We start from the raw sequence: 25,855 nt of genomic DNA on the forward strand, positions 1-25,855 counted from the left end.
AAAGGAATTGTCCGTAGAGCTCCGAGACAGGATTGTGTCGAGGCACAGATCTGGGGAAGGGTACCAAAAACATTATGCAGCATCGAAAAACCCCAAGAACACAGTGGCCTCTATCATTCTTAAATGGAAGAAGTTTGGAACCACCAAGACTCTTCCTAGAGCTGGCCGCCCGGCCAAACTGAGCAATCGGGGGAGAAGGGCCTTGGTTAGGGTGGTGACCAAGAACCCAATGGTCACTCTGACAGAGCTCCAGAGTTCTGCTGTGGAGATGGGAGAACCTTCCAGAAGGACAACCATCTCTGCAGCACTCCACCAATCAGGCCTTTATGGTAGAGTGGCCAGATGGAAGCCACTCCTCAGTAAAAGGTACATGACAGCCTGGTTGAAGTTTGCCAAAAGTTACCTAAAGACTCTCAGACCATAAGAAACAATATCCTCTGGTCTGATGAAACCAAGATTGAACTCTTTGGCCTGAACTCCAAGCGTCACTTCTAGAGGAAACCTGGCAACATCCCTACGGTGAAGCATGCTGGTGGCAGCATCATGCTGTGGGGAGGATTTTCAGTGGCAGGGACTGGGAGACTAGTCAGGATTGAGGGAAAGATGAAAGTACAGAGAGATCCTTGATAAAAACCTGCTCCAGAGTGCTCAGGACCTCAGACTGTGGTGAAGTTTTAACTTCCAACAGGACAACAACCCTAAGCACACAGCCAAGACAACGCAGGAGTGCCTTCTGAATGTCCTTGAGTGGCCCAGCCAGAGCCCGGACTTGAACCCGATCTAACATCTCTGGAGAGACCTGAAAATAGCTGTGCAGCGACACTCCCCATCCAACCTGACAGAGCTTGAGAGGATCTGCAGAGAGGAATGGGAGAAACTCCCCAAATACAGGTGTGCCAATCTTGTAGTGTCATACCCAAGAAGTCTCGAGGGTGTAATTGGTGCCAAAGGTGCTTCAACAACGTACTGAGTAAAGGGTCTGAATACTTATGTAAATGTGATACGTTTTCTTATATTGAATACATTTGTAAACATTTCTAAAAGCCTGTTTTTGCTTTGTCATTATGGAGTATTGTGATGTCATTATGGAGTATTGTGATGTCATTATGGAGTATTGTGATGTCATTATGGAGTATTGTGATGTCATTATGGGGTATTGTGATGTCATTATGGGGTATTGTAACAAAATGTGGAAAGAGTCAAGGGGTCTATCCGAATGCACTGTATATTCCTCAATGCATGAAACCATGCTCTGAGTTCACAACGTTTCTGTTCCAGTGACTGGACATTAGCCATCAGGATACAAGGAAGAGGAGGCCGTGTAGCCAGTCTATTCAGCCTAGCTTGGAGACCCCCTTTCCTTCCTCTTCTTTGTCAGCGGCGTTGCCTTTGGTCATCTCGGTCAGCTGGGAACAAAGTAGTGGATGTAGTATTCCTGATCTGGGAGGCTGAGAGAAGAAGTGTGTAGCTCCAGATTCATGACGCAGAAGGGTTTGTCGGTCGTAGGAAATGATTACATGAACATTCTGAGCAAACAAAGTAATAATTCACGCAAAAAAAAAGCCCCAGAGCAAAGTCGAGCAAGAACTGGCAAGACACGCTCCATCCTCAGTGCTGCCATCTTATCATCATCATTCAGGGCCGTGTGTGTTTACTTCAGCAGCGAGCTGCCTGGAAGGTATCATCAACCTGCCAGGAAGGTATCATCAACCTGCCAGGAGGCATAACGCTGACTCTGACTGACAAGCATCGATACCTTTCCGACACCACATCAACACTACACTTTTATATATTATTTCTGTTGTAATTCGTCATTATTGGGTATTTCCATCTAAAAAAAGGATCCATGAGCACCAACAAGAGAAGTTCATAGGATCAAATTGGTTTCAAATGAAATCTAAGAGTCTATATTTTAGGGAAATGAAGACATAGATCAATGTTTCAACCATTTTCCATCTTAAAAACAAGGCAAAAGGAAAGGCTTTGATTTCTGAACAGATGGAAAAGGGTGTTAGAAAACATAAACCAGAAAAGTCTTAAAACGCTGTGAGAAATACATTAAAATACAATAATGTTGACGTAAAGACCCCTGCCAACTCATATCAACATATATATATATATATATATATATATATAGTTTTAGAGAAACTGTTCACCTTCAGTTATGTCTTGTAATTCCGTTACCAAAAACCCAGATATCTTGAATATCTTTTCTCATTCCTCTGCGTCATGAGGAGTGAGAATAATGACAGTTCACAGAAATAGCAAGCAATGGTAGACGTACCAATTAGTCCAAGTGATTTTAATCAACTATGAACTATTAAGTAATTAAAACCAAGGGTTTGAACAGGTTCAGGGAACAGAACAGAAAACTTTGAGGAACAGAATCAGAACCAGGAACGAAAGGGATCTATACTGTTCCGGAACAGAATCGTTATTTTAAAAGAATGGGAATGACATTATTTTACGTTCCGGGCATATGTTTTCCAGTACCACAAAAAAATGCAACAAAGCGACAAAGCGCCTATGCAAAGAAAGCGTATTCCAGTGTCTGTCTGCCTGCCAGCTGAAGATCTTTGCCACTGTGTGTGCGTGTGTAGGCTACCTGCCCCTCCGACTCCAAAGAATAGAAGCCTACTGACGTTACAAGCGTGATTCAGAAATTAGGGAGAGATTTTTAATTAGAAAAGGATGGATTAACCTTTGCAATGCTAGTTAATACTCTAAAAGTCTAAGCCGTTTGATTTAGAAGTTTACGACCCCTTTAGGTGTGTGTGTGTGTGTATATATATATACATACATACACACACACACACACACACACACACACAAGCTGTCATCAAGGCTACCTTCAACAATCTCAAATATAAAATATATTTTGATTTTTTTTAACACTTTTTATGGTTACTACATGATTCCATATGTGTCATTTCATAGTTTTGATGTCTTCACTATTATTCTACAATCTAGAAAATAGTAAAACTAAAGAAAAAACAAACTGTTGACTGGTACTGTATATATATATATATATGTTTAATTTTATTTGATAAAATAATTACAGTTTGCCTTTACTAATATAGCCCATGGAAATGCAATGAATAAAACAATCATAATCAAATCAAATCAAACGTATTTATAAATCTCTTCGTACATCACACCACTAAGTTAGTTACCCACAAAACATCACAGGAAATATCCAGTAAGTTAGTTACCCACAATACATTACACCAGTAAGTTAGTTACCCACAATACATCACACCACTAAGTTAGTTACCAACAAAACATCACAGGAAATATCCTGTAAGTTAGTTACCCACAATACATTACACCAGTAAGTTAGTTACCCACAATACATCACACCACTAAGTTAGCTACCAACAAAACATCACAGGAAATATCCTGTAAGTTAGTTACCCACAATACATTACACCACTAAGTTAGTTACCCACACACAATACATCACACCACTAAGTTAGTTACCAACAAAACATCACAGGAAATATCCTGTAAGTTAGTTACCCACAATACATTACACCAGTAAGTTAGTTACCCAAAATACATCATACCATTAAGTTAGTTACCAACAAAACATCCTTAATTTGAGCAGGATCCGGCACCTCTACCTATACGGAACCTCCGGTTTGGACTGTTTTGATACAGAACCTATCTGACCAGATCCGGTCCCTCTCATGGCTTAAAAAACAGCTATTTTGCAACGTTAAAAAAAAAGACAATAAAAAAGATGAACGTTTATTCGATTCCTCTTCATTAATTCTCACAACATTGTAACTTGTGTTTCAGACCAATGCGTGGCCGTGACTGTGTGAGAAGCTCAGCATTCAGACAGGTGGGCTGGGTTACCAACCGCTTCTCTATACGTTTATCCGGCACAATTAGGAAAATTACTTATCATGCGAGCGCAAACAATACATTATAACATTGTTTTATAAAGACCAAAAAATACATGGATTTTCTCCGTGGTTTGAATAGGACCTTATTAAAGCCACTATGTTACATGTGTAATTACTACAGCCCATTCAAATCGCTATAGTAACACAAGTACGCTGTATCTCTATACATTTCCACTTCTATGGAATATGTGTGAAACCTCAGATCTATAGTTTCTATGAAATAGATAGATCAAATCACCATCTTCCCATCTAAGAACCTGTCAATGGTTTCACATCACAGAGCGTAACGACTGTCTGCACAGATAGCTCATCAGTCAGAAGACAATGGGAATATGGATTAGTTTAGTCTTTTATCTACCCAGCTCTGGCTTCAGTACTTCAAACTACCCATGTCTTAGAGAAGAGGTGGAACTACACAGAGCTGTATACATGCATACTGTATCAAGCTGTAGGTCTACTGTATCATTCCATGCCTTAGCTTGAGCAGATAGAGAGGAGATAGAGAGGAGATAGCTAAGTTGGTAGATCGGTATCAAGCTGTAGGTCTACTGTATCGTTCCATGCCTTAGCTTGAGGAGATAGAGAGGAGATAGCTAAGTTGGTAGATCGGTATCAAGCTGTAGGTCTACTGTATCGTTCCATGCCTTAGCTTGAGGAGATAGAGAGGAGATAGCTAAGTTGGTAGATCGGTATCAAGCTGTAGGTCTACTGTATCGTTCCATGCCTTAGCTTGAGGAGATAGAGAGGAGATAGCTAAGTTGGTAGATCGGTATCAAGCTGTAGGTCTACTGTATCGTTCCATGCCTTAGCTTGAGGAGATAGAGAGGAGATAGCTAAGTTGGTAGATCGGTATCAAGCTGTAGGTCTACTGTATCGTTCCATGCCTTAGCTTGAGGAGATAGAGAGGAGATAGCTAAGTTGGTAGATCGGTATCAAGCTGTAGGTCTACTGTATCGTTCCATGCCTTAGCTTGAGGAGATAGCTAAGTTGGTAGATCGGTATCAAGCTGTAGGTCTACTGTATCGTTCCATGCCTTAGCTTGAGGAGATAGAGAGGAGATAGCTAAGTTGGTAGATCGGTATCAAGCTGTAGGTCTACTGTATCGTTCCATGCCTTAGCTTGAGGAGATAGAGAGGAGATAGCTAAGTTGGTAGATCGGTATCAAGCTGTAGGTCTACTGTATCGTTCCATGCCTTAGCTTGAGGAGATAGAGGGGAGATAGCTAAGTTGGTAGATCGGTATCAAGCTGTAGGTCTACTGTATCGTTCCATGCCTTAGTTTGAGGAGATAGAGAGGAGATAGAGAGGAGATAGCTAAGTTGGTAGATCGGTATCAAGCTGTAGGTCTACTGTATCGTTCCATGTCTTAGTTTGAGGAGATCGAGAGGAGATAGAGAGGAGATAGCTAAGTTGGTAGATCGGTATCAAGCTGTAGGTCTACTGTATCGTTCCATGTCTTAGTTTGAGGAGATAGAGAGGAGATAGAGAGGAGATAGCTAAGTTGGTAGATCGGTATCAAGCTGTAGGTCTACTGTATCGTTCCATGCCTTAGCTTGAGGAGATAGCTAAGTTGGTAGATCGGTATCAAGCTGTAGGTCTACTGTATCGTTCCATGCCTTAGCTTGAGGAGATAGAGAGGAGATAGCTAAGTTGGTAGATCGGTATCAAGCTGTAGGTCTACTGTATCGTTCCATGCCTTAGCTTGAGGAGATAGCTAAGTTGGTAGATCGGTATCAAGCTGTAGGTCTACTGTATCGTTCCATGCCTTAGCTTGAGGAGATAGAGAGGAGATAGCTAAGTTGGTAGATCGGTATCAAGCTGTAGGTCTACTGTATCGTTCCATGCCTTAGCTTGAGGAGATAGAGGGGAGATAGCTAAGTTGGTAGATCGGTATCAAGCTGTAGGTCTACTGTATCGTTCCATGCCTTAGTTTGAGGAGATAGAGAGGAGATAGAGAGGAGATAGCTAAGTTGGTAGATCGGTATCAAGCTGTAGGTCTACTGTATCGTTCCATGTCTTAGTTTGAGGAGATCGAGAGGAGATAGAGAGGAGATAGCTAAGTTGGTAGATCGGTATCAAGCTGTAGGTCTACTGTATCGTTCCATGTCTTAGTTTGAGGAGATAGAGAGGAGATAGAGAGGAGATAGCTAAGTTGGTAGATCGGTATCAAGCTGTAGGTCTACTGTATCGTTCCATGCCTTAGCTTGAGGAGATAGAGAGGAGATAGCTAAGTTGGTAGATCGGTATCAAGCTGTAGGTCTACTGTATCGTTCCATGCCTTAGCTTGAGGAGATAGAGAGGAGATAGCTAAGTTGGTAGATCGGTATCAAGCTGTAGGTCTACTGTATCGTTCCATGTCTTAGCTTGAGGAGATAGAGAGGAGATCGAGAGGAGATAGCTAAGTTGGTAGATCGGTATCAAGCTGTAGGTCTACTGTATCGTTCCATGCCTTAGCTTGAGGAGATAGAGAGGAGATAGCTAAGTTGGTAGATCGGTATCAAGCTGTAGGAATACTGTATCGTTCCATGCCTTAGCTTGAGGAGATAGAGAGGAGATAGCTAAGTTGGTAGATCGGTATCAAGCTGTAGGTCTACTGTATTGTTCCATGCCTTAGCTTGAGGAGATAGAGAGGAGATAGCTAAGTTGGTAGATCGGTATCAAGCTGTAGGTCTACTGTCTCGTTCCATGCCTTAGCTTGAGGAGATAGAGAGGAGATAGCTAAGTTGGTAGATCGGTATCAAGCTGTAGGTCTACTGTATCGTTCCATGCCTTAGCTTGAGTAGATAGAGAGGAGATAGCTAAGTTGGTAGATCGGTATCAAGCTGTAGGTCTACTGTATCGTTCCATGCCTTAGCTTGAGGAGATAGAGAGGAGATAGCTAAGTTGGTAGATCGGTATCAAGCTGTAGGTCTACTGTATCGTTCCATGCCTTAGCTTGAGGAGATAGAGAGGAGATAGCTAAGTTGGTAGATCGGTATCAAGCTGTAGGTCTACTGTATCGTTCCATGCCTTAGCTTGAGGAGATAGCTAAGTTGGTAGATCGGTATCAAGCTGTAGGTCTACTGTATCGTTCCATGCCTTAGCTTGAGGAGATAGAGAGGAGATAGCTAAGTTGGTAGATCGGTATCAAGCTGTAGGTCTACTGTATCGTTCCATGCCTTAGTTTGAGGAGATAGAGAGGAGATAGAGAGGAGATAGCTAAGTTGGTAGATCGGTATCAAGCTGTAGGTCTACTGTATCGTTCCATGTCTTAGTTTGAGGAGATAGAGAGGAGATAGAGAGGAGATAGCTAAGTTGGTAGATCGGTATCAAGCTGTAGGTCTACTGTATCGTTCCATGTCTTAGTTTGAGGAGATAGAGAGGAGATAGAGAGGAGATAGCTAAGTTGGTAGATCGGTATCAAGCTGTAGGTCTACTGTATCGTTCCATGTCTTAGCTTGAGGAGATAGAGAGGAGATAGCTAAGTTGGTAGATCGGTATCAAGCTGTAGGTCTACTGTATCGTTCCATGCCTTAGCTTGAGGAGATAGAGAGGAGATAGCTAAGTTGGTAGATCGGTATCAAGCTGTAGGTCTACTGTATCGTTCCATGCCTTAGCTTGAGGAGATAGAGAGGAGATAGCTAAGTTGGTAGATCGGTATCAAGCTGTAGGTCTACTGTATCGTTCCATGCCTTAGCTTGAGGAGATAGCTAAGTTGGTAGATCGGTATCAAGCTGTAGGTCTACTGTATCGTTCCATGCCTTAGCTTGAGGAGATAGAGAGGAGATAGCTAAGTTGGTAGATCGGTATCAAGCTGTAGGTCTACTGTATCGTTCCATGCCTTAGCTTGAGGAGATAGAGAGGAGATAGCTAAGTTGGTAGATCGGTATCAAGCTGTAGGTCTACTGTATCGTTCCATGCCTTAGCTTGAGGAGATAGAGGGGAGATAGCTAAGTTGGTAGATCGGTATCAAGCTGTAGGTCTACTGTATCGTTCCATGCCTTAGTTTGAGGAGATAGAGAGGAGATAGAGAGGAGATAGCTAAGTTGGTAGATCGGTATCAAGCTGTAGGTCTACTGTATCGTTCCATGCCTTAGTTTGAGGAGATAGAGAGGAGATAGAGAGGAGATAGCTAAGTTGGTAGATCGGTATCAAGCTGTAGGTCTACTGTATCGTTCCATGTCTTAGTTTGAGGAGATAGAGAGGAGATAGAGAGGAGATAGCTAAGTTGGTAGATCGGTATCAAGCTGTAGGTCTACTGTATCGTTCCATGTCTTAGTTTGAGGAGATAGAGAGGAGATAGAGAGGAGATAGCTAAGTTGGTAGATCGGTATCAAGCTGTAGGTCTACTGTATCGTTCCATGTCTTAGTTGAGGAGATAGAGAGGAGATAGAGAGGAGATAGCTAAGTTGGTAGATCGGTATCAAGCTGTAGGTCTACTGTATCGTTCCATGCCTTAGCTTGAGGAGATAGAGAGGAGATAGCTAAGTTGGTAGATCGGTATCAAGCTGTAGGTCTACTGTATCGTTCCATGCCTTAGCTTGAGGAGATAGAGAGGAGATAGCTAAGTTGGTAGATCGGTATCAAGCTGTAGGTCTACTGTATCGTTCCATGCCTTAGTTTGAGGAGATAGAGAGGAGATAGCTAAGTTGGTAGAACGGTATCAAGCTGTAGGTCTACTGTATCGTTCCATGCCTTAGCTTGAGGAGATAGCTAAGTTGGTAGATCGGTATCAAGCTGTAAGTCTACTGTATCGTTCCATGCCTTAGCTTGAGGAGATAGAGAGGAGATAGCTAAGTTGGTAGATCGGTATCAAGCTGTAGGTCTACTGTATCGTTCCATGTCTTAGCTTGAGGAGATAGAGAGGAGATAGCTAAGTTGGTAGATCGGTATCAAGCTGTAGGTCTAATGTATCGTTCCATGTCTTAGCTTGAGGAGATAGAGAGGAGATAGCTAAGTTGGTAGATCGGTATCAAGCTGTAGGTCTACTGTATCGTTCCATGTCTTAGCTTGAGGAGATAGAGAGGAGATAGCTAAGTTGGTAGATCGGTATCAAGCTGTAGATCTACTGTATCGTTCCATGTCTTAGTTTGAGGAGATAGAGAGGAGATAGAGAGGAGATAGCTAAGTTGGTAGATTGGTATCAAGCTGTAGGTCTACTGTATCGTTCCATGTCTTAGTTTGAGGAGATAGAGAGGAGATAGAGAGGAGATAGCTAAGTTGGTAGATCGGTATCAAGCTGTAGGTCTACTGTATCGTTCCATGTCTTAGCTTGAGGAGATAGAGAGGAGATAGCTAAGTTGGTAGATCGGTATCAAGCTTTAGGTCTACTGTATCGTTCCATGCCTTAGCTTGAGGAGATAGAGAGGAGATAGCTAAGTTGGTAGATCGGTATCAAGCTGTAGGTCTACTGTATCGTTCCATGCCTTAGTTTGAGGAGATAGAGAGGAGATAGCTAAGTTGGTAGAACGGTATCAAGCTGTAGGTCTACTGTATCGTTCCATGCCTTAGCTTGAGGAGATAGCTAAGTTGGTAGATCGGTATCAAGCTGTAGGTCTACTGTATCGTTCCATGCCTTAGCTTGAGGAGATAGAGAGGAGATAGCTAAGTTGGTAGATCGGTATCAAGCTGTAGGTCTACTGTATCGTTCCATGTCTTAGCTTGAGGAGATAGAGAGGAGATAGCTAAGTTGGTAGATCGGTATCAAGCTGTAGGTCTACTGTATCGTTCCATGCCTTAGCTTGAGGAGATAGAGAGGAGATAGTTAAGTTGGTAGATCGGTATCAAGCTGTAGGTCTACTGTATCGTTCCATGCCTTAGTTTGAGGAGATAGAGAAGAGATAGCTAAGTTGGTAGATCGGTATCAAGCTGTAGGTCTACTGTATCGTTCCATGCCTTAGCTTGAGGAGATAGAGAGGAGATAGCTAAGTTGGTAGATCGGTATCAAGCTGTAGGTCTACTGTATCGTTCCATGTCTTAGCTTGAGGAGATAGAGAGGAGATAGCTAAGTTGGTAGATCGGTATCAAGCTGTAGGTCTACTGTATCGTTCCATGTCTTAGCTTGAGGAGATAGAGAGGAGATAGCTAAGTTGGTAGATCGGTATCAAGCTGTAGGTCTAGCTAATAATGAAGTTTACTTCAATGCCCTTGGACAATACATAAAGGACTTCCCTGACTCAAAATAGATTGTATAATATGGATATACTGTGTTGAACTGTGTTCACCAACGGTAACTCCATGGATCCTCTGATCTAGAGTCAACAGCTACAGCATATGTTACTACAGTCATGAGGTAGAGGACACCGGGTTGTTGTGTGTATAGTCAGGACAGGACAGGGTTGTTGTGTGTATATCCAGGACAGGACAGGGTTGTTGTGTGTATAGCCAGGGCAGGGTTGTTGTGTGTATAGCCAGGACAGGATAGGTGACGTCAGCAGCCCACCTTCTGGCAGTGTAATGTATTACCATTCATAGGTTGGATGACCATCAGCATCAATGATAGTGTCCCACATGGAACCATATTTCCTACATTGTACTCTATGGGTCGTGGTCAAAAGTAGTGCACTGTATTTAAACGATCCTGTCTGTATCCTGGGGTGATGAGGCTGTCCTTATTTGCCACTTTGATCCCATCTCTCCCCTGGGAGAATCACTGTGACAGATGTCCTGACCTATCAGGAAACAAGAAGCCTGTCTCCTGGCCTATCAGAAAGGAGGAGCCCTATATCCAGTGCACTATTCCAGAAAGGACAAGGAACAATATGAACCAGTCAACTTTGATAAACAGCCACATATAACTTTAGATTATATTGTTACATTTGTATATTTGTTGTTGTCAATTATACCTTGTCAATTTTAAATCCATATTTCTTGAACGGAGGACGTTCCTCAAGCCATTTCGGCCAGTCAGCTGATTAACTGTGTATATAGAGTATAGAGTATATACATTAAAGCTAAAATATCAACACAACATGCAACAATGTCAATGATTTTACTGAGTTACAGTTCATATGAGGGATTCAGTCAATTGAAATGTATTAGGCCCTAATCTATGGATTTCACGTGACTGGACACAAAAAGAGTTGGGGGAGTGAATAAGAAAACCAGTCAGTGTCTGGTGTGACCACCATTTGCCTCGTACGGCACGACACAACTCCTTCGCACAGAGTTGATGAGGCTGTTGATTGTGGCCTGTGGAATGTCGTCCCACTACTCTTCAATGGCTGTTCAAAGTTGCTGGATATTTGGCGGGAACTGGAACAAGTTGTCGTACACATCGATCCACAGCACCCCAAACATGCTCAATGGGGTGACATGTCTGGTGGATATGCAGGCCATGGAAGAACTGGGACATTTTCAGCTTCCAGGAATTGTGTACAGATCTTTGTGAATTGGAGATGTGCATTAACGTGCTAAAACATGAGGTGATGGAGGCGGATGAATGGCACAAAAATGGGCCTCGGGATCTCATCACGGGATCTCTGTGCATTCAAATTGCAATCGATAAAATGTAATTGTGTCTGTTCATCCCTCCTCCTCTTCCTCGGCCCCGCTCTGCTCATCATCATTCTCTATTCATCCCTCCTCTTCCTCGGCCCCGCTCTGCTCATCATCATTCTCTATTCATCCCTTCTCCTCCTCCTCTTCCTCGGCCCCCGCTCTGCTCCTCATCATTCTCTATTCATCCCTCCACTTCAACCCTCATCCAAATTCTGTTTCACTTCTCTCCTTTGTGAAGTAATAAATAAAGGTGTTATCTTTCACCTCAACGCTACACGGGTCGTTCACAACTGAAGCTGCAACCCCAGCCGCTCCACCCTCATTCTCCCGACATCTAGGTCGCTGGTCAAGCTCTGCTCCACCTCAAATGTGGTAGATCCAATCTATTGGCCATCCTCTCAGCTCTACGGTCCTTTCAGCCACTGCTAATCAAAAAGCTACATTAGTTGGAGAGTATTAAATTACATTTGCATATGGCCGTGGGTGTCGTTCATTACAGCACCTTATCATATGTAAACAATAGGAGGCACTCGGCAGACCGGAATTGGGTCAGACGCTCTCTAGTACGCGTCTCTATCGTTTCGTTTGACCTGCGTTCGGTTTCGACGCAAAGCAATCATTCAAATTTGATCATACAAATCCAACTGCATCATGCGTGGTTGGGTTCTACATACAAACATACCTAGCATGTAATATAATCACAGCGTGGTTGGGTTCTACAAACAAACATACCTAGCATGTAATATAATCAGTGTGGTTGGGTTCTACAAACAAACATACCTAGCATGTAATATAATCACAGCGTGGTTGGGTTCTACAAACAAACATACCTAGCATGTAATATAATCAGTGTGGTTGGGTTCTACAAACAAACATACCTAGCATGTAATATAATCAGTGTGGTTGGGTTCTACATACAAACATACCTAGCATGTAATATAATCACAGCGTGGTTGGGTTCTACAAACAAACATACCTAGCATGTAATATAATCACAGTGTGGTTGGGTTCTACATAGAAACATACCTAGAATGTAATATAATCACAGTGTGGTTGGGTTCTACAAACAAACATACCTAGCATGTAATATAATCAGTGTGGTTGGGTTCTACAAACAAACATACCTAGCATGTAATATAATCAGTGTGGTTGGGTTCTACATACAAACATACCTAGCATGTAATATAATCACAGCGTGGTTGGGTTCTACAAACAAACATACCTAGCATGTAATATAATCACAGTGTGGTTGGGTTCTACATACAAACATACCTAGCATGTAATATAATCAGTGTGGTTGGGTTCTACATACAAACATACCTAGCATGTAATATAATCACAGCGTGGTTGGGTTCTACAAACAAACATACCTAGCATGTAATATAATCACAGCGTGGTTGGGTTCTACATAGAAACATACCTAGAATGTAATATAATCACAGTGTGGTTGGGTTCTACATACAAACATACCTAGCAAGTAATATAATCAGTGTGGTTGGGTTCTACATACAAACATACCTAGCATGTAATATAATCACAGTGTGGTTGGGCTCTACTTACAGCAGCATACCACCCTGCATACCACTGCTGGCTTGCTCTGAAGCTAAGCAGGGTTGGTCTTGGTCAGTCCCTGGATGGGAGACCAGATGTGGCTGGAAGTGGTGTTGGAGGGCCAGTAGGAGGCACTCTTTCCTCTGGTCTAAAAAATATCCCAATTCCCCAGGGCAGTGATTGGGGACACTGCCCTGTGTAGGGTGCTGTCTTTCGGATGGGATGTTAAACAGGTGTCCTGACTCTCTGAGGTCATTAAAGATCCCATGGCACTTATCATAAGAGTAGGGGTGTTAACCCTGGTGTCCTGGCTAAATTCCCAATCTGGCCCTCAAACCATCACGGTCAACTAATAATACCCAGTTTACAATTGTCTCATTCATCCCCTTCCTCTCCCCTGTAACTATTCCCCAGGTTGTTGCTGTAAATGAGAACGTGTTCTCAGTCAACTTCTATTACATATGTAACATAATCACAGCAGGGTGGTTCATTCTGTGCTCAGTACGCCATGCTTTATTGAAATGGCACATGAGACTTTCCACTAATCATAATCTCACTTTTGTGATATTCCTTACATGCATTTAAAAATATATATATATATATTCAATTGAATCGTTGTTTTCAATCTTTATATCTTATAGTTTTCTTCATGGTGTCCCTTCTCCCTGGTACTGTATATTATTTTTGGAGGCAGTTCAATGCCAGCAACTACCTGTCATCACATCATCTGGCTCAGAGGATCTTCCCTCGGAGACGAGGCCATTCACCCAAACTATTTAATGAAATGTCATATTGAATTCCCTTTGTTGTTCATTCAGCCTCTACTCGATTGAAATGTAGTTTACGAAAGTTCAAATCAGGGTCTGCTCGTTTAGCCTCGTCCAGTAAAGCATAGCATAATTCACTTTGTTTTCTAGTCTACGGGCAATAGTGGGAATGAATAGACACGTATCATCATCAGCATAGCATCTCATTCTTCTCCTCTTTCCGATTAACCATGTGTGGAATGTGATTAATCTATTTACCCTGTGACCTATGACCTATAAGCATGGCAAAATAATATTACATTCCTCACGCTTGCTGTTTAACACATGGGTTCACTCTTGCAATTATCACCTTCCTTTCTCTCAACCAATGGGTGTATTTACCTGTCAAATTACCCATGTTCTCTCAGAACAACCCCTCCCTCAACGTCAGCAAGACCAAGGAGCTGATCGTGGACTACTGGAAACGGAGCACCACCCCCCCATCCACATCGACGGGGCTGTAGTGGAGCGGGTGGAGAGCTTCAGGTTCCTCAGTGTCCACATCACTAAGGATCAATCGTGGTCCACACACACCAACACAGTCCTGAAGAGGGCACGACAATGCCTCTTCCCCTTCAAGAGGTTGAAAAGATTTGTCACGGGTCCTCAGATCCTCAAAAAGTTCTACAGCTGCACCCTCGAGAGCATCCTGACGGGTTGCATCACCACCTGGTATGGCAACTGCTTGATATCCGACCACAAGGCGCTACCGAGGGTAGTGCGTACGGCCCAGTACATCACTGGGACCAAGCTTCCTGCCATCCAGGACCTGTATACCAGGCGGTGTCAGAGGAAGGCCCTAAAAAAAGTTATCTGCTACCACACGGCAAGCGGTACCAACGCACCTGCATGGGGCTACCTGCCATCACATCATCTGTCTCCGAGGATCTTCCCTCTGAGACGAGGCCATTCCCCAAACTAATAAAAATGTTTCATTAGGTCTTTGTTGTTCATTCAGTTAAGACTCGATTGAAATACAACACCGCCTACAAAAGGTGTGTATTTTACACTGTTTTCAGAAAAGTTTTCATACCCCTTGAATTATTCCACATTTTGTTGTGCTACAGCCTGAATTCAAAATGGATTCAATTATATGTTTTTTTTTTCTCACTGATCGACACAGTACCTCATAATAACAAAAGTTAAAACGTGTTATTAGAAATTTGGGAAAATGTATTGAAAATTAAATAGAAAAATGTCAATAACATAAGTATTCACAATACATGTTAGAATCACCGTTGGCAGCGATTACTTACCGTCTTTCTGGGTAAGTCTCTAAGAACTTTGCACACCTGGATTGTACAATATTGTCACATTATTCTCGTTAAAATTCTCCAAGCTCTGTCAAATTGGTTGCTGATCATTGCTAGACAGCCATTTTCAAATCTTGCCATAGATTCTCAAGCCTATTTAAGTCAAAACTGTAACTAGGCAACTCAGGAACATTCAAATGTCATCTTGGTAAACAACTCCAGTGTATATTTGGCCTTGTGTTTTAGGTTATTGTCCTGCTGAAAGGTGAATTTGTCTCCCAGTGTCTGTTGGAAAGCAGACTGAACCAGGTTTTCCTCGAGGATTTTGCCAGTACTTAGCTCTAGTCCATATTTTTTTAAAGACTACTTAGTCCTAAATCTGTCAGTGAAAAAACAGCACGCAGACAAAACCGGCCTTTCCTAATATTCCAAAACCAATCGCGGGAAAACACAGGTTAGAAAGCAAATGTCTCTTGCTGAAAAGAGAAGACTCTAATCTGTCTGCTCTAGGCTAACCAATATTTGATCAACTTCCAAATTGGCCCGGGAGAGAGAGAGGCTTTTGGCACGAGCGCAACGGACATTACCGGCGAGTGAGCTGCACATCATAGGGTGAGTCAGTGAAACTGGGAAGCCTTTTTAGGGACTATAATTACCCCCTCCTATTGTGCAATATGTATCTCCACGTACAGTGGACTAGAATATTGATGGATTCAAGACAACGTCGTGTTTATTGATCTCAGATTCTCAATTTGTCAGTGTCAAAGTAGCCTGTCATTTCCATTATTTGTGCGGTATTACTAAAAAAGATTCTGCTGAAGTTTCCAGTAAAATGATGTAGAATTACATTTTTTTTTTAAATAAATTCCTGGAACCTACTTTTAGTCTACAAGAAATGTTCCCCATGTGTGCCACTTCCGTAAGCACCTCTACTCTACTGCTCTATGTTACTAGGTAAATGTGTGCCACTTCCGTAAGCACCTCTACTCTACTGCTCTATGTTACTAGGTAAATGTGTGCCACTTCCGTAAGCACCTCTACTCTACTGCTCTATGTTACTAGGTAAATGTGTGCCACCTCCGTAAGCACCTCTACTCTACTGCTCTATGTTACTAGGTAAATGTGTGCCACCTCCGTAAGCACCTCTACTCTACTGCTCTATGTTACTAGGTAAATGCAATGCAACGCTTCATTATATATATATTTAAATGTCTTATTTAACCTGTATTTAACGAGGCAAGTCAGTTAAGAAAAAAGTTATTATTTACAATGACGGCCTACCCCGGCCTACCCCGGCCTAACCTGGACGACGCTGGGCCAATTGTGCTCAAAGCCATTCCATGAGCGCAGCATTTATTTTTCAACTGGAATCAATGAGCCCAATCAGTCGTCCATGACAACTACATCATAAACAACAGAGTAGGGCTGGCTAATAAGTCCTTAATTCTGGGGTCATGCTCAGGTAAAACAACTTGGCTAATCTATACTTCCATATTTCCACGTCTAATTCCTGAAGATCAAGGGGTATTACAATGACTGGAATTCTGATAATGTTGGTTTTTATTGTAAAGATATAATTTAATCATATTATAATGTAGTAAAAAGCTATGGGTTAGAAGAAGCCTACATTACCAACACATAAAGTAAAATGTAACATCCATATAAGGCCAGCTGTGTAAACATTGATTTATCCTGCAGTAGATGTGGTTCAATTGGTAACATACACTATTGTCTTATATATATATATATAATATATGGCCAGCTATGTAAACTTTAACATTGATTTATCCTGCAATAGATGTGGTTCAATTGGTAACCTACATTGCCGTCTTCCTCTAACGCCTCTTAAAGGGAAAGTAATCTAAAAGTAACTGAATGTAATCAGATTACATTACTGATTTGGGTAATCCAACAGTTAGTGATTACTATTTCAGACAGGTGACGAGTTACTGTAACAGATTACATTTAGAAAGTAATTTAGCCAACCCTGACCACAGATTAAATGGTCATTTTTGCAGATATTATTTGTAGCTAGTACTATGTCAATATTTATCTTTAAAAATTAGCATGGCATTTAGCCAATTAATATAATGCAGTTTGGGATTTTACCCCCCCCGTCTCAAAACCACATGGTTCAGACCATTTTGAATTTTACAGAGAGGTTCTCCCACTCCGACCTATGATTGAGACACGACTCACAAAAAAATTGTTGCTGTCCTTTATGAAATGAACCGGTTCATGGAAAAATGACCAAATACACTGACTGTTTAAAAATATTAAAGCAAAACAACCAAAACTATTTCTTATGGTAAACCTGAACAATCCGTATAATCTATGAATGATTGAAAACACCAATCGGCAGTTGAATCCACTCCGGTACAATTACATCTTCTACAGCGCTTTTAGTAACAATGGTCGGTTGTCACTCAACTGGTAAAGTCTATGATTTGACAACGCGAGCAGCTGAATGCTAAAGGTGCTGTACAGATCTATCTTATTAAAACAGGGATAAGGCCTACCTCTGGTTGGCACCAGCAGCTGTGTCTCCCGCCCTGTGTACAACAGGGATAAGGCCTACCTCTGGTTGGCACCAGCAGCTGTGTCTCCCACCCTGTGTACAACAGGGATAAGGCCTACCTCTGGTTGGCACCAGCAGCTGTGTCTCCCGCCCTGTGTTCAACAGGGATAAGGCCTACCCCTGGTTGGCACCAGCAGCTGTGTCTCCCGCCCTGTGTTCAACAGGGATAAGGCCTACCTCTGGTTGGCACCAGCAGCTGTGTCTCCCGCCCTGTGTTCAACAGGGATAAGGCCTACCTCTGGTTGGCACCAGCAGCTGTGTCTCCCGCCCCCCTGTCATACACAGTTACATAAAAGTTCAATAGGCTACTGACCTGAAGGATAAGATGTATGAGTTCAGTCACAACTGATACAAGGTATTTTCAGAATAAGACTATATGAGTTACTTAATTTGGACCGATGTACTAGTATCTTCACCATTGGTTTGGGCTCCCGGGGACCGATGTACTAGTATCTTAACCATTGGTTTGGGCTCCCGGGGACCGATGTACTAGTATCTTAACCATTGGTTTGGGCTCCCGGGGACCGATGTACTAGTATCTTAACCATTGGTTTGGGCTCCCGGGGACCGATGTACTAGTATCTTAACCATTGGTTTGGGCTCCCGGGGACCGATGTACTAGTATCTTAACCATTGGTTTGGGCTCCCGGGGACCGATGTACTAGTATCTTCACCATTGGTTTGGGCTCCCGGGGACCGATGTACTAGTATCTTAACCATTGGTTTGGGCTCCCGGGGACCGATGTACTAGTATCTTAACCATTGGTTTGGGCCTATAACCATTGGTTTGGGCTCCCGGGGACCGATGTACTAGTATCTTAACCATTGGAACTGTGGGTGAAGCGTTACACCTCTTATTATTAAGTGATGAATTAAAACTTGAAATTCCGTTACCACATCGTTAATGGAATTTCAGAAAATAACGTAATTTCTGCAATTGAATTGGCTATAATGTGAAATCATAGTAGTGACAAACTACAGTTAGGTTTACACGTTTGGACAGTGCAGTACAATACAGCACAGTATTTCAGATTTTATTGGGATCCTCCATTACACTCTTCCTGGGGTCCAAACAGGAAACAAAACAACAAATAAAAATACCTAATAATACACATAACAGTACATCATTTCCTGCCTCTGCCTCCCGCGTCAGAAACAGGAGATAGTTCCTGTTCTACGAGCCGTTCCAGCTCCCACAAGTCAATGATTCATGCAAGGCCACCCATCTACACATTACAATCCATAATACAGTGGCAATTACAATACAACATATATATATCACATTGTCTGCGTGTCTCTTCAAGTCAAGGCTTGTGCACAAGGCCACCCACCCACATAATAAAGTGTCAATTACAACACAAACATGGCCGTGTCTCTTCACAGTCCTGTTCTGTGCAGTAAGGTGTCATTTTATCAGGTTTCTTTGATCTAGTTTTATTGCTATCTTGAGCTACCTCGTTCGGCAGAGAGTTCCATGTAGTCATGACTCGATTTAATACTGTGTTTCCCAGCCAATGGTTTTAGTTTTTTGAGATATTTAGCAACAGACTATTGCTAGTTTATTACCCAGAACTGTTGAGTAGAGCACAGTTCAGTACTGTAGAGTAGAGCACAGTTCAGTACTGTAGAGTAGAGCACAGTTCAGTACTGTAGAGTAGAGCACAGTTCAGTACTGTAGAGTACAGCACAGTTCAGTACTGTAGAGTAGAGCACAGTTCAGTACTGTAGAGTAGAGCACAGTTCAGTACTGTAGAGTACAGCACAGTTCAGTACTGTAGAGTAGAGGACAGTTCAGTACTGTAGAGTAGAGCACAGTTCAGTACTGTAGAGTAGAGCACAGTTCAGTACTGTAGAGTAGAGCACAGTTCAGTACTGTAGAGTAGAGCACAGTTCAGTACTGTAGAGTACAGCACAGTTCAGTACTGTAGAGTAGAGCACAGTTCAGTACTGTAGAGTAGAGCACAGTTCAGTACTGTAGAGTACAGCACAGTTCAGTACTGTAGAGTAGAGGACAGTTCAGTACTGTAGAGTAGAGCACAGTTCAGTACTGTAGAGTAGAGCACAGTTCAGTACTGTAGAGTACAGCACAGTTCAGTACTGTAGAGTAGAGCACAGTTCAGTACTGTAGAGTAGAGCACAGTTCAGTACTGTAGAGTACAGCACAGTTCAGTACTGTAGAGTAGAGCACAGTTCAGTACTGTAGAGTAGAGCACAGTTCAGTACTGTAGAGTACAGCACAGTTCAGTACTGTAGAGTAGAGGACAGTTCAGTACTGTAGAGTAGAGCACAGTTCAGTACTGTAGAGTACAGCACAGTTCAGTACTGTAGAGCAGAGCACAGTTCAGTACTGTAGAGTACAGCACAGTTCAGTACTGTAGAGTAGAGCACAGTTCAGTACTGTAGAGTAGAGCACAGTTCAGTACTGTAGAGTAGAGCACAGTTCAGTACTGTAGAGTAGAGCACAGTTCAGTACTGTAGAGTAGAGCACAGTTCAGTACTGTAGAGTAGAGCACAGTTCAGTACTGTAGAGTAGAGCACAGTTCAGTACTGTAGAGTAGAGCACAGTTCAGTACTGTAGAGTAGAGCACAGTTCAGTACTGTAGAGTAGAGCACAGTTCAGTACTGTAGAGTACAGCACAGTTCAGTACTGTAGAGTAGAGCACAGTTCAGTACTGTAGAGTAGAGCACAGTTCAGTACTGTAGAGTACAGCACAGTTCAGTACTGTAGAGTAGAGGACAGTTCAGTACTGTAGAGTAGAGCACAGTTCAGTACTGTAGAGTAGAGCACAGTTCAGTACTGTAGAGTAGAGCACAGTTCAGTACTGTAGAGTAGAGCACAGTTCAGTACTGTAGAGTACAGCACAGTTCAGTACTGTAGAGTAGAGCACAGTTCAGTACTGTAGAGTAGAGCACAGTTCAGTACTGTAGAGTACAGCACAGTTCAGTACTGTAGAGTAGAGGACAGTTCAGTACTGTAGAGTAGAGCACAGTTCAGTACTGTAGAGTAGAGCACAGTTCAGTACTGTAGAGTACAGCACAGTTCAGTACTGTAGAGTAGAGCACAGTTCAGTACTGTAGAGTAGAGCACAGTTCAGTACTGTAGAGTACAGCACAGTTCAGTACTGTAGAGTAGAGCACAGTTCAGTACTGTAGAGTAGAGCACAGTTCAGTACTGTAGAGTACAGCACAGTTCAGTACTGTAGAGTAGAGGACAGTTCAGTACTGTAGAGTAGAGCATCAGTTCAGTACTGTAGAGTAGAGCACAGTTCAGTACTGTAGAGTACAGCACAGTTCAGTACTGTAGAGTACAGCACAGTTCAGTACTGTAGAGTAGAGCACAGTTCAGTACTGTAGAGTAGAGCACAGTTCAGTACTGTAGAGTAGAGCACAGTTCAGTACTGTAGAGTAGAGCACAGTTCAGTACTGTAGAGTAGAGCACAGTTCAGTACTGTAGAGTAGAGCACAGTTCAGTACTGTAGAGTAGAGCACAGTTCAGTACTGTAGAGTAGAGCACAGTTCAGTACTGTAGAGTAGAGCACAGTTCAGTACTGTAGAGTAGAGCACAGTTCAGTACTGTAGAGTAGAGCACAGTTCAGTACTGTAGAATAGAGCACAGTTCAGTACTGTAGAGTGGAGCACAGTTCAGTACTGTAGAGTAGAGCACAGTTCAGTACTTTAGAGTAGAGCACAGTTCAGTACTGTAGAGCAGAGCACAGTTCAGTACTGTAGAGTACAGCACAGTTCAGTACTGTAGAGTAGAGCACAGTTCAGTACTGTAGAGTAGAGCACAGTTCAGTACTGTAGAGTAGAGCACAGTTCAGTACTGTAGAATAGAGCACAGTTCAGTACTGTAGAGTATAGCACAGTTCAGTACTGTAGAGTACAGCACAGTTCAGTACTGTAGAGTAGAGGACAGTTCAGTACTGTAGAGTAGAGCACAGTTCAGTACTGTAGAGTATAGCACAGTTCAGTACTGTAGAGTAGAGGACAGTTCAGTACTGTAGAGTAGAGCACAGTTCAGTACTGTAGAGTAGAGCACAGTTCAGTACTGTAGAGTACAGCACAGTTCAGTACTGTAGAGTACAGCACAGTTCAGTACTGTAGAGTAGAGCACAGTTCAGTACTGTAGAGTAGAGCACAGTTCAGTACTGTAGAGTAGAGCACAGTTCAGTACTGTAGAGTAGAGCACAGTTCAGTACTGTAGAGTAGAGCACAGTTCAGTACTGTAGAGTACAGCACAGTTCAGTACTGTAGAGTAGAGCACAGTTCAGTACTGTAGAGTAGAGCACAGTTCAGTACTGTAGAGTAGAGCACAGTTCAGTACTGTAGAGTAGAGCACAGTTCAGTACTGTAGAGTAGAGCACAGTTCAGTACTGTAGAGTAGAGCACAGTTCAGTACTGTAGAGTAGAGCACAGTTCAGTACTGTAGAGAAGAGCACAGTTCAGTACTGTAGAGTAGAGCACAGTTCAGTACTGTAGAGTAGAGCACAGTTCAGTACTGTAGAGTACAGCACAGTTCAGTACTGTAGAGTAGAGCACAGTTCAGTACTGTAGAGTAGAGCACAGTTCAGTACTGTAGAGTAGAGCACAGTTCAGTACTGTAGAGTAGAGCACAGTTCAGTACTGTAGAGTAGAGCACAGTTCAGTACTGTAGAGTAGAGCACAGTTCAGTACTGTAGAGTAGAGCACAGTTCAGTACTGTAGAGTAGAGCACAGTTCAGTACTGTAGAGTAGAGCACAGTTCAGTACTGTAGAGTAGAGCACAGTTCAGTACTGTAGAGTAGAGCACAGTTCAGTACTGTAGAGTAGAGCACAGTTCAGTACTGTAGAATAGAGCACAGTTCAGTACTGTAGAGTGGAGCACAGTTCAGTACTGTAGAGTAGAGCACAGTTCAGTACTTTAGAGTAGAGCACAGTTCAGTACTGTAGAGCAGAGCACAGTTCAGTACTGTAGAGTACAGCACAGTTCAGTACTGTAGAGTAGAGCACAGTTCAGTACTGTAGAGTAGAGCACAGTTCAGTACTGTAGAGTAGAGCACAGTTCAGTACGGTAGAATAGAGCACAGTTCAGTACTGTAGAGTAGAGCACAGTTCAGTACTGTAGAGTAGAGCACAGTTCAGTACTGTAGAGTAGAGCACAGTTCAGTACTGTAGAGTAGATCACAGTTCAGTACTGTAGAATAGAGCACAGTTCAGTACTGTAGAGTAGAGCACAGTTCAGTACTGTAGAGTAGAGCACAGTTCAGTACTGTAGAGTAGAGCACAGTTCAGTAGTGTAGGGTAAAGCAACGGATCTATATTTCCAGTGGAGGCTAGCAGTGACTTAGTGAAGCTAGCATGATGCAGCCATCACTTCCAGTGGAGGCTAGCCGTGACTTAGTGAAGCTAACACGATGCAGCCAACACTTCCAGTGGAGGCTAGCCGTGACTTAGTGAAGCTAACACGATGCAGCCAACACTTCCAGTGGAGGCTAGCCGTGACTTAGTGAAGCTAACACGATGCAGCCAACACTTCCAGTGGAGGCTAGCCGTGACTTAGTGAAGCTAACACGATGCAGCCATCACTTCCAGTGGAGGCTAGCAGTGACTTAGTGAAGCTAACACGATGCAGCCATCACTTCCAGCGGAGGCTAGCAGTGAGTAAGTGGTGTTGTTTCATTTTATTTTTTGTGGAGGGGAGCATTCATTTTCAAAAGCATAATTCTGTTACTGTGGGATTGCCATACACCCATAAGAGAGTTCCAAACCTCTCTGCCAATTGCAGCTTGTTTTGTGTTTAGCCCTTCCCACTCAAGCCCCTCCCAGACAGTCATAGTTAAATTCTAAATTGAGAAATTCATATTTGCTAAGAAAGTTTTTTTTTTTTTTTACCATTTTAATTGAAAATCAATCCAATGTATTTATAAAGGCCTTTTTACATCACACGATGTAACAAACAGAGTAAGGTCCTTAATTGTTGCCCAGAAATTATTTGATATTGAGATAGAAATGGCTGCATTGGCCAATTTTAAAGGCGCTTAGTTCAGTCTGAACAGTGTTTATATGTGCTTAGTTCAGTCTGAACAGTGTTTATATGTGCTTAGTTCAGTCTGAACAGTGTTTATATGTGCTTAGCTCAGTCTGAACAGTGTTTATATGTGCTTAGTTCAGTCTGAACAGTGTTTATATGTGCTTAGTTCAGTCTGAACAGTGTTTATATGTGCTTAGTTCAGTCTGAACAGTGTTTATATGTGCTTAGTTCAGTCTGAACAGTGTTTATATGTGCTTAGTTCAGTCTGAACAGTGTTTATATGTGCTTAGTTCAGTCTGAACAGTGTTTACATGTGCTTAGTTCAGTCTGAAAGGTTTGGGGCTTTTTATGGGAGGGGGGGGGTCAGACTTTATTTTCTTGAAATACAGCTGCATGCATTTCTAAATGCTGACTGGCTGCTGTGTTGAGACTGTATCTGTATAATTTGACACTAATAAAAGTGTTTAAGATATAGATTTAACCTACGGCAGTAGTTTATTGTAGTTTATCTGTGTCGATGTGTTGTAGCCTATAGGCAGTGTTCCCGACATTCCGAAGTATCCATCCTAAAGAAAGAAGTTGCCAACTGGGGGGGGGGGGGGGGGGGGTTAGTAGTCGCTATTTGAATAGCCAGCTGGAGCTTATAGAACACAATGTTGTAGCCTAGAGCTTGTCCAGCCTTCACTGATTAATACACAGCACAATACACATTCATTACGAATCTAGCCAGTTAGAAGAAACTAATGAACACTACAAGACATCATGAATTCACCCTCCACACTGAAAATGAGGCGGTCTATGTGTGTGTGTGTGTGTGTGTGTACAAATGCATGAATGTGTAACATGGGGAGCAACATCTACACATTCTCAGGCTATGGTGGTGATGGAGACTCTGTAGGGCTTTCCATCCATCCATAGGAGCTGTCCATAGCTGAAGTATATTCCCTATATATAGTAAACTACTGTTGACCAGGGCCCTTAGGAAATGACACAGTGTGATGATGTGCCCATGTGAAGTCACTGGCCAGATACATTAGCTGATCCAACGGAGCTGAGTGAATTCAATCTCTTTTGATGGGGGGGATTTCCACGTTTTCGTTGAAAATCACCCGAATTGCTTTATTGCATCGACATACATCAATATCATAATAGGCCTGATGTGTACCTCAACACCAACTAGAAGGGCCACAGCCCGTAGGGCATCGTGTGCAATCAGATTGGGGTAAAGATGATCGGGAGATCACACATCAAGGATCTTAGAGTAGGAGTGCTGATCTAGGATCAGGTCTCACTTGTTCATGTATTCATTACTATCCTAAAATCAGCACTGCTCCTAAACCGGACAACGACAACAACAAAAAAGGCGACAAAAACAACTAGGCTGCATCACCATGTCCCCGCTAATGGCGAACATATTATGTCTGTTTAGGATGTATAGGCTCTCACACAACTCGGGATGTAAAAGTCAACACGACGACGGTGTGGTAATGAGACAGCCATCACCTCGCGGTCCTAAATGACTTCCAGAGGCAGGTGTTTGTCTGAGTCCACGGCTCCTCGCTGGTCAAAAGGACCCTCTGAGGACCATGCCAGTAGTAGCCTGTCCTCCATCCACAACGTGCGGCTTCCCTCTCCAGGTTTGACCATTGAAACAAAGTGACGCTGTAGTGAAACACACATGTAACGGGCTGACAGAAACACGCTGCCACTCCACACATGTCAAAACCACTTGTCCATTACAGCAGGAGCCTATCGACCGCGGACGATGTCAGCAACAATAGACAACAGTTGAATTGGCGAATAGCAACCATTCCGCGTATTCCTCACCCGTGGGTCAGTGTGCAACCGACTGCATCACGGACAACTTACCGTGTGATTAAAGTATATTCCAAAGGAAGTGCAAATCCATCAAAGGGATATGAAAGAAAGGACAAAGTCATGCTACTCCATCGTATTGTCCGAGTGCTCCAGCGTGTACTTTGAGACGGGTGATCAGAAAGAGAGGACGTGAAGGCGATGCTGTGAATCGGAGGCGGGGACAAGGCGTGTTTTTACCACTGAGAACCCACTCAGGCGTTATAATGAGCTTTCATACAGCGTCCCCGCGATCAACGGGGACTGACGTCTCATCCACCCGGAATTAGTCTTTATTTTTTACAAACTGGGGTTTTTGGCGGAGTTACAACCCGTGTATCACCTGTACACCTGTCAGTTTACTGACTACTTGGCGAGAAGGTTGAGGATGAATCCACCACCAGCCCAAGCCAA

General features: G+C 42.8%; 1 protein-coding gene across 1 annotated transcript in view; it reads right to left on the reverse strand.

Annotated features, from left to right (window-relative positions):
• Nucleotides 1-25,566, reverse strand: part of LOC139421839 (phospholipid phosphatase-related protein type 1) — a 173,907-nt gene extending 148,341 nt beyond the window's left edge. Inside the window, exon 1 of the mRNA XM_071172960.1 lies at nt 25,457-25,566. The gene's annotated coding sequence lies outside the window, so the exon portion shown is untranslated. The remainder of the gene's footprint in view (nt 1-25,456) is intronic.
• Between the last annotated feature and the right edge of the window lie 289 nt (nt 25,567-25,855).

This window comes from Oncorhynchus clarkii, chromosome 12, assembly GCF_045791955.1.
Source record: "Oncorhynchus clarkii lewisi isolate Uvic-CL-2024 chromosome 12, UVic_Ocla_1.0, whole genome shotgun sequence".
Lineage (NCBI taxonomy): Eukaryota > Metazoa > Chordata > Actinopteri > Salmoniformes > Salmonidae > Oncorhynchus > Oncorhynchus clarkii.